Source organism: Rhinolophus hipposideros, assembly GCF_964194185.1.
Source record: "Rhinolophus hipposideros genome assembly, chromosome: 8".
NCBI lineage: Eukaryota > Metazoa > Chordata > Mammalia > Chiroptera > Rhinolophidae > Rhinolophus > Rhinolophus hipposideros.
The window spans coordinates 63,578,858-63,594,646 of record NC_138054.1 but is presented as its reverse complement, the minus strand read 5'-3'; the positions used below and the strand labels follow the sequence as shown (position 1 = coordinate 63,594,646).

The 15,789-nt window shown below is 40.2% G+C and overlaps 1 protein-coding gene across 2 annotated transcripts in view; it reads right to left on the bottom strand.

Moving 5' to 3' along the window:
- Positions 1 to 11,820, bottom strand: part of TESK2 (testis associated actin remodelling kinase 2) — a 113,306-nt gene extending 101,486 nt beyond the window's left edge. For both annotated transcript variants that reach the window (XM_081055015.1, XM_081055016.1), the window contains exon 1: positions 11,507 to 11,820. The gene's annotated coding sequence lies outside the window, so the exon portion shown is untranslated. The remainder of the gene's footprint in view (positions 1 to 11,506) is intronic.
- Between the last annotated feature and the right edge of the window lie 3,969 nt (positions 11,821 to 15,789).

Here is a 15,789-nt window from a genome sequence, read left to right as displayed (position 1 = left end):
TCCATTCAAACCAAAAGCAATCTAACATAAAAACTGGCATCCCTATTTAATTTGCCACGAATATAAACAATGGCTTATATTAGTGACAGATCAAAGCCAGTTCTTAAAATTACTATCTCTTTTGGATAAGCACCTTATTTGCTGTTATAACTACAATCCACCAGGCCCTAGGTCATGACATAAAACAGAAACTTAGGTTGAAAATTGTAAGGGCCTTTAGAGGTTAACTATTCGAATCTTTTGCCCAATTCAGAAACTCCCTCTATTAACTGACTCAAATGTTAACCGATTCCCACTAGGTACAAGACATTATGATAGGTGCCATATAATATTTACTGAGCATTCACTACAATCCATTTTTCCAAGTGTTTTATATTTAACATTCATAACAGCTTTATAAAAGATACTATTATTTGTTTCACAAATGTGGAAACAAGTATGAAGGAATTAGTTAACTTGTCCAAGCTCTTACAGCCAAGAAATGGTAGAACCGGAATTCAAATCCAGAGCCTGTGCCCTTAATCACTATACTAATACAGTACTACTTCTCTGAGAAAAGGATATAGAAAACCGAGTAAAACATGACTCCATCCCTGCAGGGATTTAGTCTCCCAGGAAAGACACATGTAAATTTATGAGTACAATTCAGTATGTTAATTGCTAATGACAGATTAGAAGCAAGGAGGACTTAATTAAGGCACTGGCAGTCAGGACAGAGAAGTAAGAAAGGAGACAAGTGACTAAAAAGGTAAGCACATGGGCCGGCCAGGTGGCTCACGTGGTTGGAGCTCCGTGCTCCTAACTCCAAAGGCTGCCGGTTCGACTCCCATATGGGCCAGTGGGATCTCAACCACAAAGTTGCCGGTGCCCTCCACAACTAAGACTGGAAGGACAACAACTTGGCTTGGAAAAAAGTACTGGAAGTACACACTGTTCCCCAATAAAGTCCTGTTCCTCTTCCCCAATAAAAATCTTTAAATAAATAAAAAGGTAAGTGTATGTAGGAGGTACAAGAAGTACCTAGGATGACTCCAAGTTTAACTAGAATCCTTCCCATGTTTCTGGTTTGGGTGATTGGATAACGACGAGGGAAAAGATCTGTGAAGAGATGCAAATCCTTTTCTGATCTGAGTTTGAGGTGCATGAAGGGAAACCATGTGGCAACATCTAGGAAGCAGTTGGGAGACACCACACTGAAGCTCAGGAGACAGGACTAGACTGGAGATGCAGAACTGAAAGTCATGAGCGGGCCAGCCCGGAGGCCCAGGTAGTCGGAGGCCCAGGTAGTTGGAGAGCCGTGCTTTTAACACCAAGTTCACCAGTTCGATTCCCCCATGGGCCAGTGAGCTGCGCCCTCTACAGCTAAAATTGTGAACAACAGCTCTCCCTGGAGCTGGGCTGCCGTGAGCTGCCGCAGGCTGCTGAGTGCTGCGCAGAGTGAGTGGCCGGCAGTCATCCTGAGCGGCCGGCAGCCAGCGAGAGCTGCCATGAGCTGCTGTGAGCAGTGAGTAGTTGACTGGCAACCGACTGCCAGGGGGAGCACAAGGCTCACAATACCACCATGAGCCAGTGTCCTACACAACTAGACTGAGAAACAACGGCTTGAACCGGAGTGTGGGGGGGGAGACGGAAGAAGGGGAGGAAAAAAGTCATGAGCATTTACACATATTCTACAGAGTTTTCCAGAGTAGAGAATGAGTAATAGCTAATATTTACTGAGTTGCTACTATGTGCCAAAATCCCAGTCTCCTTCGTTATGTCTGTCCTTAGGTGTCCTTAGATGAGATTAGAGAAGAGGCCAAGGAAACATCAACACACATAGGACAAAAAAGAAGCAAAAGAGGTTAAGAAAAAAACAAGAGAAAGTATGTCACACAAAAGTGGAAACGAACATATCAAATAATGTGAAGTAGTCACAAAGTAGCGAAATAATGTGAAGAAAAATGTCCACTGGATTGGACACTACAGACGCCAGCGGCAGTTCAGCATACATACCTCATTACTCCCCTTGGGAAGCTATGAACCTATGCCGGTGCCTAGTCCACCCTTCAAAGCAATTGTGGAACTCTTTTTCTGGAATGGCCATCAGAGCGGTCATTGTATTACCCTTGATATCCTGAATGTCATCAAAATGTTTTCCTTTCAATATTTCCTGTATCTTCGAGTAAAGAAAGAGGTCATTGGGGGCCAGATCAGGTGAGTAGGGAGGGTGTTCCAATACAGTTATTTGTTTACTGGCTAAAAACTCCCTCACAGACAGTGCCGTGTGAGCTGGTGCATTGTCGTGATGCAAGAGCCATGAATTGTTGGTGAAAAGTTCAGGTCATCTAACTTTTTCACGCAGCCTTTTCAGCACTTTCAAATGGTAAACTTGATTAACTGTTTGTCCAGCTGGTACAAATTCATAATGAATAATCCCTCTGATATCATAAAAAGTTAGCAAGATCGTTGCAACAAGTTCGCGAACTTGTCAGACCTCGTATATGACGCACTAGGTAGGGTGCCTGACACAGTGACCATTTAATAAGTATGAGTCCTCTTTCTTCTCCCTCCCCCACCCCACCCTTAATCTTAGTTCTGGATACTGCAAGTATATAACAAATTAAGTCTGGGTTTTTTCTTCTTTATGACAGCTTTTTGGTTACCAAGTCTTCCACGGGGCAAATATACACAAATCTTTCAGGCTTCCCATGAAACATGGATGGCATCAAGACCTTCCTGGCTATCTTCTTTAAAGTTTAGTCTTAATTGCCCTCCAAACTGTCAAAGCCGCTCTAACACACAATAGCAAAATATGTACAAAATATACTTATATGGTCTAACTAGGGCAAAACTGAGTAGGGCTATTATTTACCATAATCTGGATATTTAAAAAATCATAGTTTCTGATCTTCTAAGTACACTAAACGTATCTGTAACTTTGTACAACACGAAACTTGACACTAGATAAACTGATATTAGACCCCTTCAAATAAGCTTAAAGATACTAAAGTATCAGGGGAATGTATGAATTTTCAGGATATCTTTTTTGATAAAATTTCCTATTTGATTTTAAGAAGACCTGAACATGACCACTTAGGTCAGAAAGGCAACTCACCTTTTTTTCTGATACAGTTAAAAGACTATTTCAAAGACTGGGGGAAAGAAAGCAATCAAAAGGAAAGAGGAGATTAGGTTCCTAAGGTTAGGGTAGGTTGTTCTATAGTTTACATGACAAAGGTCAAAGAAGGAATCTGATAAAAGGGAAAACAAAAATTCATAACATGAAGTATTATAAAAAAAAATTCAACAAAAAATATTGCTTATTCAACCTTGTATCTCAAATATATTGTTTCCACTAAAGGAAATATTTAAAGCTACATATTAAAAAATGAGTTACCATAAGCACACAAAGATATACTAATATACACAAGAATATTAACTTACATGTTGTCAGTAACAGAAAAAACCTGGAGACAATCCAACGGAATAGGTTAAATAAATTGTAGTATATCCATAAAATTTAATATTATATAATCATTAAAAGAATGTGGTAAATTGTATACACGCTAACATGGAAAAACGTCTAAATTTCACTGTTAAATGACAATAGCAAGTTGCATAATAGAATGTATAGTGTAATCTTGTGGTGTGTTTTTTTTTAATAGTAAACATTAGTAAATGCCCAGAAAATAATTTAAAGGAAAACAAATAATACACTGAAATTGTTATCTTGGTGGAGTGATTGTAAGAGATACTCATTTTTTATGGAATACATTTCTGTACAGTTTATTACAATGATCATGTATTACTTTTGTTTAAAAAATGAAGACAAAAAAAAAAAAAAATGAAGACAAAGTTACAACTAAAAACCATTCTTTCATTCCTTCCACAATAGTAGCTTAGACTACCACAGATACAATTTATGATACAGAAGCGGGACAAAGAATGTAAAAACTGAATAATTATTATAATTACATAAATTTATCCACTGGAAAAAAATAAAGGAATTATACAAAGAAACAGTGTTATTTTGGGGTGAAAGGATTATGACTTCTTCTTTACTTATTCTAAACTTTCTGTAATGCTACATTGCTTCTAAAATTTTATAAAACAGTATCAATATATTGACAACAAATGTAGCAAAGTACATATAATTTAACAAGCAACGTATAATGAACCTGAGTCTCTTAAGACATTCAATTACGAATATACAGAAATTCAAATACAAAAGACACAGTTATTAAACTGAATTCATATTAACTGCAGGGTATTACCTGGCATTTCTTTAGCCTTCTGATGAGGGTTTGTTGCCTTGAAATATTTTCTTTCTAATTTAAGTTCAGGAAAAAATTCCGGTTCCAGTGAAAAATGTATTCACTATGTAATTATGGAGCTTTAACATGGCTTTTAATGTGATTTCCTTAAACCTATGAAACCTCAACAAGACTAGAGCTTTACCATGCCAGAATCCAGAGAGACAGCAAGTAACTACTATAAAAGTAACTATTTACCATGCCAGAATCCAGAGAGACAGCAAGTAACTATTATAAAAGGTTGATTTTCACACAATGCCTATTTTCATGTGTCTTTACTACGTAAATATATTTCTTTTCAAATAAAGGATTATTTTTCAGTCCAAAATTTCACTCAGTTTAAATACAACTGTCTTTGATAATATTTCTACTATTTCATGGGCATAAAACATGTCACCATCATTTCAGACTAGCCAGGGGAATGGAAGTATTAACCTATAACAGTTCACATAACACACATGACAATTAAAAATCTTCGATGGGGCCGGCCCAGTGGCTCAGGTGGTTACAGCTCCATGCTCATAACTCCGAAGGCTGCCAGTTCGATTCCCACATGGGCCAGTGGGCTCTCAACCACAAAGTTGCCAGTTCAATTCCTTGAGTCCCGCAAGGGATGGTGGGCAGCGTCCCCTGCAACTTAGATTGAACACGGCACCTTGAGCTGAGCTGCGACTGAGCTCCTGGATGGCTCGGTTGGTTGGAATGCGTCCTCTCAACCACAAGGTTGCCGGTTCAACTCGCAAGGGATGGTAGGTTGCGCCCCCTGCAACTAGCAATGGCAACTGGACCTGGAGCTGATCTGCGTCCCCCACAACTAAGATTCAAAGGACAACAACTTGACTTGGAAAAAAGTCCTGGAAGTACACACTGTTCCCCAATAAAGTCCTGTTCCCCTTCCCCAATAAAATCTTAAAAAAAAAAAATCTTCGATGACATTTGTTGCATATAAAATTCCTTAGCTTGGCATTCAAAGACTTTGCTCTACTAAAACTGGCCTAATCATTATCCCCCAGACTTAACCTATCTCTCAAGTGTAGCCTTCCCTTCCTCTCTCAGCTTAAGTGATGTTCATCTCATTCCAGCTATTGTACTCAACTAATGTCTTCTTGGTCTTCCTATCTCACTCTCACATCTTTTCCAACCTATTCTCCAAGCTGAGTAAACTTTTGAGAACTCTTCGTGTGTGACATAAAGGCTCTTTCTCATCTGACCCCTACCCACATGTCCAGCCTCATCTATCTGCATTCCTCTACCCACAGACACAATCTACTCCAAACACAGAGAACTTCATGTAGAGTCCTGCTTACACTTCAGTGCCTATGCATGTAATATTCTTTCTCCATGGTATGCTTTTTTAAATGTATTTGTCAATTGACAGTTGACATACAATATTATATTAGTTTTAGGTGTACAACATAATGATTAGACATTTATATATCTTACGAAGCGATCGCCCTGGTAAGTCTAATACCCATCTGGCACCATACTGGTATGTTCTTCCTGACCTCTTCTACATGACTCTCTCAGTAATCATCTCATGTAGGAAGTGTTCTCTGACCCCTCAATCTCCGTTTTCTGTGCTTTGGTAATGCCTTGTACAAATCTCAGTTATTATGGTTATCACACACTATTTTAACTGTTGCTTATCGGTCTCTTTCACTGAACTATGAGCTCTATGAGGGCATTGACTTAAACTTAAAACAAATGAAATATGGCATACCAATTCTAATACTATTACATGAATTAAAATTTACAGTGGAGAAAAGAATAAATAAGACACTGAGATTCCATAATTTTCATGTAAAAACATTCATTCTTTCATTCACTCAGTCAAAAAATATTTATTTAGCACCTACTAAGGGCCAGGCTCTATGCCACGCCCTAGAGAGTTGGTGATAACAATACAGACACATATACAAAAAGAATTCTGAGAGGATATAATCCAGAATGTTAGCATTGGCTATTAACACTTTGAATCCTGGGAAGATCTGAATAATTATATCTTCTCCTTTAAAACTATCTCTACTTCCAAATCCTTCCTTAATAAACATACATTAATTTTATAATCACACAAAAAAATGTGAGGGGTCCTCCCAAATTACAGATTTCTACCAATCAGTTGGAATACAATATCCAAAGTAAATAATGTGCAAATTTGTGAACCATAGCTAATGTGAAAACAAAACAATTTTTGAGAACTTTTAGTCAGATTCTAATATACCTAATACAAAGAACAACAAGACTACAGTATGCAAAAATACTCGAGGATTTCCACAGTGCCTACTTTAGAAAAAGATCCCATGCAAATTGTCCAAGGAAAATACTGACCACAGTTGCAGAAAGGAAATATTTCCCACATTGCAGAAAGAAAATTATATCATTCTATTACATTTAATGCAGAAGAGCGGACATCCTCTATACAACTTTTTCAGAAGACAAATTAATAAATAACACCATATTTCATTTGTATAATGATTTACAGCTTGTAATTTACAGTTGACAAAGCACTTTGACCTTCACAATAATTCTGTTTTCTTGCTCCCACTGGATGGTTTAAAAAACAAGGACTGAAATGGAGAAGGCCTTTCTAACTATGACTCAAAATCCAAAAGCCATAAAGGAAAAGATTAAGAACTTTATCTATCTAAAAATCTAAAATTGCTGCATGAGAATAAAATAATACGTAGAAGTCAGAAGACAAATATCAAAATGGGAAAGCATTTGTAATACATACCACAGACCAAAAAAATGCACCTTATATGTTATATTTATATATCATATATGGAGACCTAGAAATCAATACAAAAGAGACCTAAGACTCAACAGAAAAATAGGTAAAGAATTTAAACAGAATAAAAAAAAAAAAGAATTTAAACAGGTAGTTTACAGAAAAGGAAATATGAGTGACTCAATATAAAGAGAGAGATGCTTAACCTTAACATAATGTTTTAAAACTACTCTAATATATCATTTTTCTCTATCAGATTGTCAAAAATTCAAGTTTGATAACAGCAAAGCACAATATTAACAACACTGATCCTGGAGCCAAGGTGCTTAGTTTGAATTTCTGTCACAGTAGCTGTGTGATTTGAGCAAGTCACTTAAATTCTCTATTCCTCAATTATTCATGTGAAAAATGGAGATAATAATAGTACCTACCTCAAAGGGATGTTATTAAGATTAAAGGAGGTAATGTATATAAAACACTTAGAATAGCATCTGGCACATAGTAAGCACCATAGCTAATTTGGTGAGTGACGGAGAGTGACGGAGAAGGGTGCATAACAGTGGGGAACCATGAGCTAACTTTTGCATGAAAAGTGAGAAAAATAAGATTATATATTCATATTTGTAAGCATTTGCCTGAAAAATGTCTAAAAGAATATAAAGAGAGGTGGCCGGTTAGCTCAGTAGGTTAGAGCACGATGCTTGTAATATCAAGGTTGCCGGCTGGATCCCACATGGGCCACTGTGAGCTGCGCCCTCCACAACTAGATTGAAACAACTACTTGACTTGGAGCTGATGGGTCCTGGAAAAACACACTTAAAATAAATTAAAAAGTTAAAAAAAAAAAGAATATAAAGAGACTAGTAAAAGTGGTTGGGAGGGGGCACAGAACTACGTGGATGAGGGTAGGCATAGGAGTGAGACTTTCATTGTTTATATAAAACATAAACATGTAAATAGTTATTTAACCATTTGAATGTATTACCTATTCAAAGATTAAATTTTAAAAAAACTAAAGCTCACAGAGGATAAGAAATTTGCCTATAATCATATAGCTAACAATAACAGTGTTGATTATAGTTAGGATTTCCATTGCTTTTCCTTATATCACACTGCCATTCTGAAATTTTCAGGCATGAAAGACTTAAAATTTATCACAAGTAGGCTTTTCTCTGAAACAACCACTGCCTCTGAATGCTCAGCAAAAATAACACTAGTGAGACCACACTGAAGTCATCTCCATATGATGACTTAGGAAATAGTATAAAATTCTGTTGATCCAAAACATTCACCACCACCCATACTATACAATGTAATGATTGGGCTTCATGTACCGGAAGTGGAGGAAATTCTCATAAAAGCCCTTATCACAGGTTTCAAATTCCAATACCACATTCATTTTGCAGAACAATAAAATGTACAATACTAAGAATATGTCTATAAACACTTTTATGAAGTGTACGACACTAAGAACATATCTATAAACACTTTCACATAGGAAAAAAAGCATTAAAGCAAGTCATCTTTCTACTCATTTTAAGACAGGGAATGAGTACATGTAAATATATAATTTTCTATTTACAATTAACATAAGTACAAAATGTTATTGGGGATCCTTGGGTGGAGAGTCCCTAACTTAGCCTCCCAACACATTCACTTTTAAACAGAATTAAACAGGCTCATCATATGTCAAATTGCAAAGGATTTGTGTTTGAGACCATCCTAAATATACATCTGTATGAGAGAATACATCATACATCCAAGGCACCAAGTATCTGAGGATCTCGACATTAATTTCACACACAAACATCTGTACCATCTAGTACTACTTTCTAACAAGTGCCATGGAAGCTTCAACTCAATTCTGAGTCCTTCAAATCTGAGCAGCCCTACCTATTGGACCCAATATCTCCTCTGCCCCATTTCCTGCTATCATACTGGGTAATTACAACAATGATATTGACGACATATTCAACATATTTCATAGCCTTTTAACCTCCCACAACTTCAATAACCTATACCTTCATTCCCCTTCAACAGCACTGAGACAGTTACACCTGTTGTTTTGTTTTTACCTTGAAATATTGAACTCTCAGTTCAATATTGATCCCATTCTGTATTTTTTAGAAAAAAAACACAGTGATCCCATTCTGTATTTTTTAGAAAATCTGAATTCTACCACATTTCTGTTTATCTCCTTATTCTCTAAGGATACCAGCCCCTCTGAAGATTTTACTTCTCATAACTCCAGCTTGGACCCTCAGGGTCCATCATATTACCCAAACTATCACTAGCACTGTATAGTTACTCTCCATTTTATCTTTTTTTCTTGTAAAATTACAAGTCTGGATCAACCCAACCATTATTCTTGCTCTCCTGTTCTTAGGCTGCTACAGAAAGTGTAAAATCCATGCTACTGGGCCATATTACAAATATACTATTTCTAATTTTAACTGCGCCTTCAAAGTGGTCAGCAATCTTTTTAAAAAAAAACCCCTTAATCCATTCCTGTTTCATTTTCCATTGAAGATTTCCATGGCCATAACCATAATACTCAAATCAGAAACACACTATAGTTCCTTGGGTCTCCAGAGATCACTTGACTTCACAGATAACTACTGATCACATCAAGAAAATAAGGCGGTCAAACTTTCTCACTGTTTTTCTCTTCTATCACATCATTATCCATCTTGACTTCTATCCTTTTAGTGTTAAAGAATGAAATGCCCAATGTATTTCCTAGGTAAAATTTCCCCTCAATTTACAAAACTGTTTCACCCATACTAAAAAGAAAAATACATACACACTGCAGAGGAAAGAACACAGGTTTCAAAGCTGGACAGACCTTGTTCAAATTCTTGTCTAAAGTTTTCCCAACTAGAAAAGAGGGGTACTGATAACTAAATCACAAGACTGTTGTGATCTATAAAGTATCTTTATAGCACCTGGCATATTATATATTCTAAATAAAGATGCTTCACTACTTACTATCAGCTCTCCTTCACAACCACACATGTTGAAAGAGTAACTTTACTGCCTCCCATTTACTCCTCAATCTACCATGATCGGACTGTTGCCATCATTGTCACCATTATACCACCTAACGTGTTTTTCAAAGGAAACAAGTGATCTCCTAATTGCTAAATTCAGTGGTTTCTTCCTAATCCTCATTCTACCTGACCTCTGGAGCACCTGACACTGATGGCTACCCCCTCCCTTCTTGAAACTCTTTCTTCCTTTGGCTTCTATTATAATGCCATTCTGTTCTAGTTCTTGTCCCATTCCTTTAACCTCTCTTTCTTAGTGTCCATTACCCTTCAAACAATGATGTTCCTTCTGGTCCACAGCCCTTCTCTCCTTTCAGTATTACCATCCATACTCAGGCTTCAGATATCCCCCATATAGTCTTTGCTGATCCCTCAAATTTACGTATCAGTTCCAAACTTTCTCCCAATTTTCAGACCAAAATTTCCATCTTCCCACAGTAATATCCAAAACCCAATTCATTACTTTCCCTTAAAATTGCGTCTTTATGTTTGCTACTCCAATTAACACTACCAACCCACCGCATCAGCCAATCCCACGAATTCTCTCAACTCTGGTTTGAAACCTCATGGAATTGCATGCCATTCCCTTCATTTTCCCGCAGACATCCCAGTTCATTCCCTCTGATCTGGATGAGCACACTAGTTTCCTGCCTACCTAGGTTTCTGCCTCCACACTGTCTTCCCTTTCGATTCTTCCTCCACTTTTTCGCCAGAGATAATCAATCATACCAAACTACTGCTTACAAAACCTGCAGTGGCTCCCCATACCTACAGAATAAAATCCAAATTAGTCAGAAAGGTTTTCTTAAAGGTGTAAATTGAAAGGTTTTTTTAAAAAAATCAGACAAACATGACGTGCATTTATCCCTAAATCTGATGACTGGCTTAGTCCAGAGTCTTCAAAGTAAAAGACAGAGGAGGGACAAGGAGGGATACGGAGGATGACGACCGGAGAAAAGAGAGGGAGACAGCAGTGTCTGCGGGGAAGGAAGGATCTTTCCAGGGCAGAGTACGTTTGAGGGAAGTAAAGTGAGGGAGTCAGATCTCTGAGGGAGGAGGGGGTACTGAGACGAAGGAGGCTCGGTGTGGCACTGGAGTCTCAGGAACAGCTCTCCGAGGGAATGAACACGTCCTGCCCAGGTCCCTGACATGAAGGAACTTCTAGTGGGTTCCCGGCCTGAGGCGCGCGCGGGGCGGGGGTGTGGGGTAGGGGGAAGAAGGGGACTGTCCCGGGACGCTGAGGGAAGTGGAAAGGGAAGAGGAAGGGGTCGAGCAGTGTCCCCGGCCACTGCGAGGTGCACCTCTGGGAAGCGAAGGGGTCCTAGAGGTGTGAAGAGACCCGAGCGCCAACGCTCCGGAGCCGAGGCGGGTGTAGCAGCCGCGCGCGCGGGCCGAGGTGCCCCGGATTTGTGCCCTACGCGCTCTCTTGGCGTTACCTGAGGCGGGACTGAGCGGCCAGAGGGGTGCCTGCGCGAGCGGGAGGGGGAGGCGTCGGCAAGGAGGGAGCATAGTAGCCCTCACAGCTCGAAGGAGGCAGCGGCTCTTAGCCTGCGGAGGCGGTGGGGGTCCCTCGCGTAGAAGCCGATGATTCCGTTAAGCTAGCGACGGCGGAGGACGAGGAGGTTACTGCCATGGCCCCGCAGTCGGGGCGGTTTCCCCCGCCTACTTGGCGGGGCCAGGAGGATGATCCAGCCCGCGAGCCAGAGAAGGCAGCCGAAACATCCGCTGGGCTCCCTGGCCCCCAGCGACTGAAACGCCTGCCCAGCCGGTCAGAGGAGCTGAGGGCGGGGCTCTGGAGAGCCACGCCCCTTCTTCAAGCCTATCTCATAACAGCCAATCAATAGTCAATCTTTGATAAACGAACTAGTGGATTTGTCCAATTAGCATCAGGAATGACACGTGGTATGAGGGTGGGCACAATGGGCGTCCAGAAAAGCCAATCAACAGCCGTAGGCGCCAACTCTATAGGACGAAGGGAACCAATAGGAAGGAAGTGGGGGTAAAAACAGAAGAGGTAGTGTGTTTGTAAGGCGGAACCAACGCGGAGGGAATACACCTGGGGAAAACGTAAATCCAGGAGCCTCGCAGAGGGCGGGACAGTAAACACAAAACAGACAATCAAAATTCCAAACATATAAGGGATTGGTAATTGACAAAGCCAACAGAAAATGGATTAAATTGGCGCGGCTTTTGGGTTGGTGAGGGTGTATTTGAGTAAGGACTATCTGTTTACGGAAAAGTCCTCTGAACGCCGGGTCCTGCAGGATCTGAGTATAGTGTGGGGGGGGGGGGGAAGGGGGGGAAATGATGTTACATAAATAATTATTGTATCAACTAACGACTTGAGACAGTAGTAACAGCAGTGGGCCGGGTCAAACAAAATGCTGCGGAAGCAATTCATCTAGACTCAGATTAATTTCTGTGAAGGCTTATAGGAAGAGGTAACACGAGCTGGTTTGAAAACAAAGGATTTTGAAAGAGGAGGGTAGGGATTAAAAATTCTGTTCAACAGGCACATATTTCCTTGTTTTCAATATGCCTGGACCTCAAGCGCTCATAATCTCATGCATCAGTAGGGCTTTTAGGGCAAGTGCAGGCAAAGAAACAGTGGAATGTAGGCCTTCTTGCACCAGCATTCTCTGAGATTATAGATCACCTTTCCTAAAGACTTGTCTTCCACACCTGCTGTCAAAGGTCTTTGACAGATGAGTGGGATTTGAATATAGTAGTCTACCCTTATCCTCAGTTTCACTTTCCACAGTGTCAACTATAGTTCAAAAATAGTAAATGGAAAATTCCAGAAATAAAAAATTTTAAATTGCAGCCATTCTGAGTAGTGTGACAAAACCTCACGTAACAGGGCTCCATCCCGCCTGAGTCATAAATCATCCCTTTGTCTAAAGTATCTATGCTTATATGCTACCCACCCATTGGTTACTTAGTAGCCATCTTGGTTATCAACTGTAGTGGTATCACAGTGCTTGCTTCAAGTAACACCCTTAATAATGTCTCATTCACCTCACTTCATCTCTTCACATAGACATTTTATCATTTTACATGGCAAGAAGGGGGAGTATAGTACAATAAGATACTTTGAGAGACCACATTCACATAATTTTTTACAGTATATTGTCATAATTGTTCTATTTTTAGTTGTTAATCTCTTACTGTGCCTAATTTATAAATTAAACTTTATTATGGGTATGTACATATAGGAAAAAAACAGTATATGTAGGGTTCAGTACTATCTGCGATTTCAGGCATCCCCTAGGAATATTGGGACATATTCCCCGTGGCTAAGGGGGACTACTGTGGTTAGAGTATAGGTGGTGTGCATTCCTGGTGGCAATAAAGTTTAAGAAACGTGTGACAGGAGATACAATGTGAAGAGATTAAATGGCGATTGGGCTTCAATGCCAAATTTGTCCTTTCTTTTTTATGCTGTGAGAGCTATCAAAAGTTCTTGAACAGGAGAGTAGCCTTAACAGGACACTGTTTTAGGAAGATTAATTAATTGGTAGCTTACAGGATCTCTGAAGGGAGAAAAGACATCACTCTAGCCCAGAAGCCTTTTTTGTATCATTCTTCCGGCAATAAGTCATGTGCTGCCACCTGGTGACGGTTCAAATACCATGTTCCACATAGCTATTTAATGTTTCTACCTAACAGTAGCTCTAGCACCCTTGCAATCCTGCCTCCCACAGAGCCTGATGCAAAGTACTTGATAAATAAGTACCGTGTTTCCCCAAAAATAAGACCGGGTCTTATATTAAGTTTTGCTCCAAAAGATGCAGTAGGGCTTATGCTCAGGGGATATCATCCTGAAAAATCATGCTAGGGCTTATTTTCCAGTTAGGTCTTATTTTCAGGAAAACACGGTAGAGCACCACGGTAGAGCACTGGTAGCAAGTAGAATTGAATAATGCCACCATGCCAGATGTACAACCCACCCAGTAAAAGATGTAAAAGACAGGTTCCTTTCACCTGGTTCAGCAGGAAGACGAGCTTTGATGGAAAGTTTTTTGTTTTGTTTTTTTGTTTCTGTTTGACCCAGGTCTAATCTCTACCATTCCACTCTGAGCAATCTCCCTAATGTTGAGGGTAAAGAAACAAGGATTGCCTTATAGCTATTCAGGTGTCAAAGGCCCACTCTTCATGACCTGTCTGCTAGTTAGGCCAGGACCTTGAATGCACCCTATAAAGGAAGTAGTTCTTGCTCTCAGCCTTTTATGATGCTTTTATTTCAGATAACTGTCTCCTCTTCCCAGCTAGACTGAGCTAAGAGCTGGGACCTTTACATGAGCCCACTGTACATCTTACTTAGCTCAGGACAAATACATACTACGACCGGTACGTATTATGCTCAATAAATATCCACTTGGTAGATGAAAAGCATCATATTTTGGCTGTATTTAGCAGTGGAAGAGACCTCATGAAAACTCAGTGGCATACTGTTGCTACTAAGGAAATCCTGCACTGCACTATCTAGAATACAAAGCCCAGGCAAAGAGAAAGTAAAGCTTCCCTTAGTCTACCTAGGAAGATATAGGTATTTTCCAGAGAGAAACCAAATGGTCAAAGGATCAAAACCAAAAGCCGCAGGGTGGCCAGATGGCTCAGTTAGTTAGAGCGTGAGCTCTTAACAAAGTTGCCGGTTCAATTCCCGCATGGGATGGTGGGGTGCACCCCCTGCAACTAAGATTGATAATGGCAACTGGACGTGGAGCTGAGCTGCGCCTTCCACAACTAGACTGAAGGACAACAACTTGACTTGGAGCAAATGGGTCCTGGAAAAACACACTGTTCCCCAATATTCCCCAATAAATTTTTTTAAATTAAAAAACCAATAGCCACAAGGCATTTTTAAAAATATGATAGGGAATATCAGAGTGTATCACTCCTAGTACAAATAAGTATTGAATCATAAAATTTGTTTCATGATTAATACATACATGTATATTTTCTGGGCTATAAGGTAAACTATTTCTTACTGGAGGTCACAGTCAAAAAATTATGAAAACCACTGGATTAGAGGCAGAGACTGAAAGAAGAGATACCAAGGAGGAGACTTCTACAGAAATGCAGGCTGGGCAACTAAGGATAAGGAGGTGTGGAAGGCTGCAGTGAGTCTCAAAAGCACAAGCTGGAGATGAGAAGAGGAAACCCCCTATTGCCCAGGTCCAGGGCCCACCAGAATGTCTCACCCTCCCTGCATCCCCACAGCAGTCAGCTCGAGCACTGTCTTACCTCATTCAACCCACCAGAATGGGAGCTCCCCCCTCCTTCCAAGTCCCCCTGAGCACAGGGCTTGAACTCAGAAGGTACAGCTATAAATGTCTAAGAACATGGAATTCAGAGAGGAATGTGGCAGGAAGCAGTCATGTTACAGGAGGAAGAAACGGTACGATGAGTCCATCCCATGTGGGCACTGATTCACAGAAAACATGTCAGGGTGGGTTAAATCATTTTACTACAGTTGGTGAGCAAGGATGGGAAGGCAGTGACAAGCTGCAGTAGGGAGGGCAGATACCAGCTAGACCAAGAGGGAAGGGGCAGGGGGACCAGAAACAGGGCCTTGGAGAGGCAAGTGAGCAAAGAAGACTTCATCCTATTACTCTTATAAGTCCTTACAGGTCAGTCAGGAGCATCTTGGGGCCCTTAAAGGACAGGTCCTCCTGCTCAAGGTTCTGGGCCTAGAGCTGAAAGTTGCTGTGTTCCA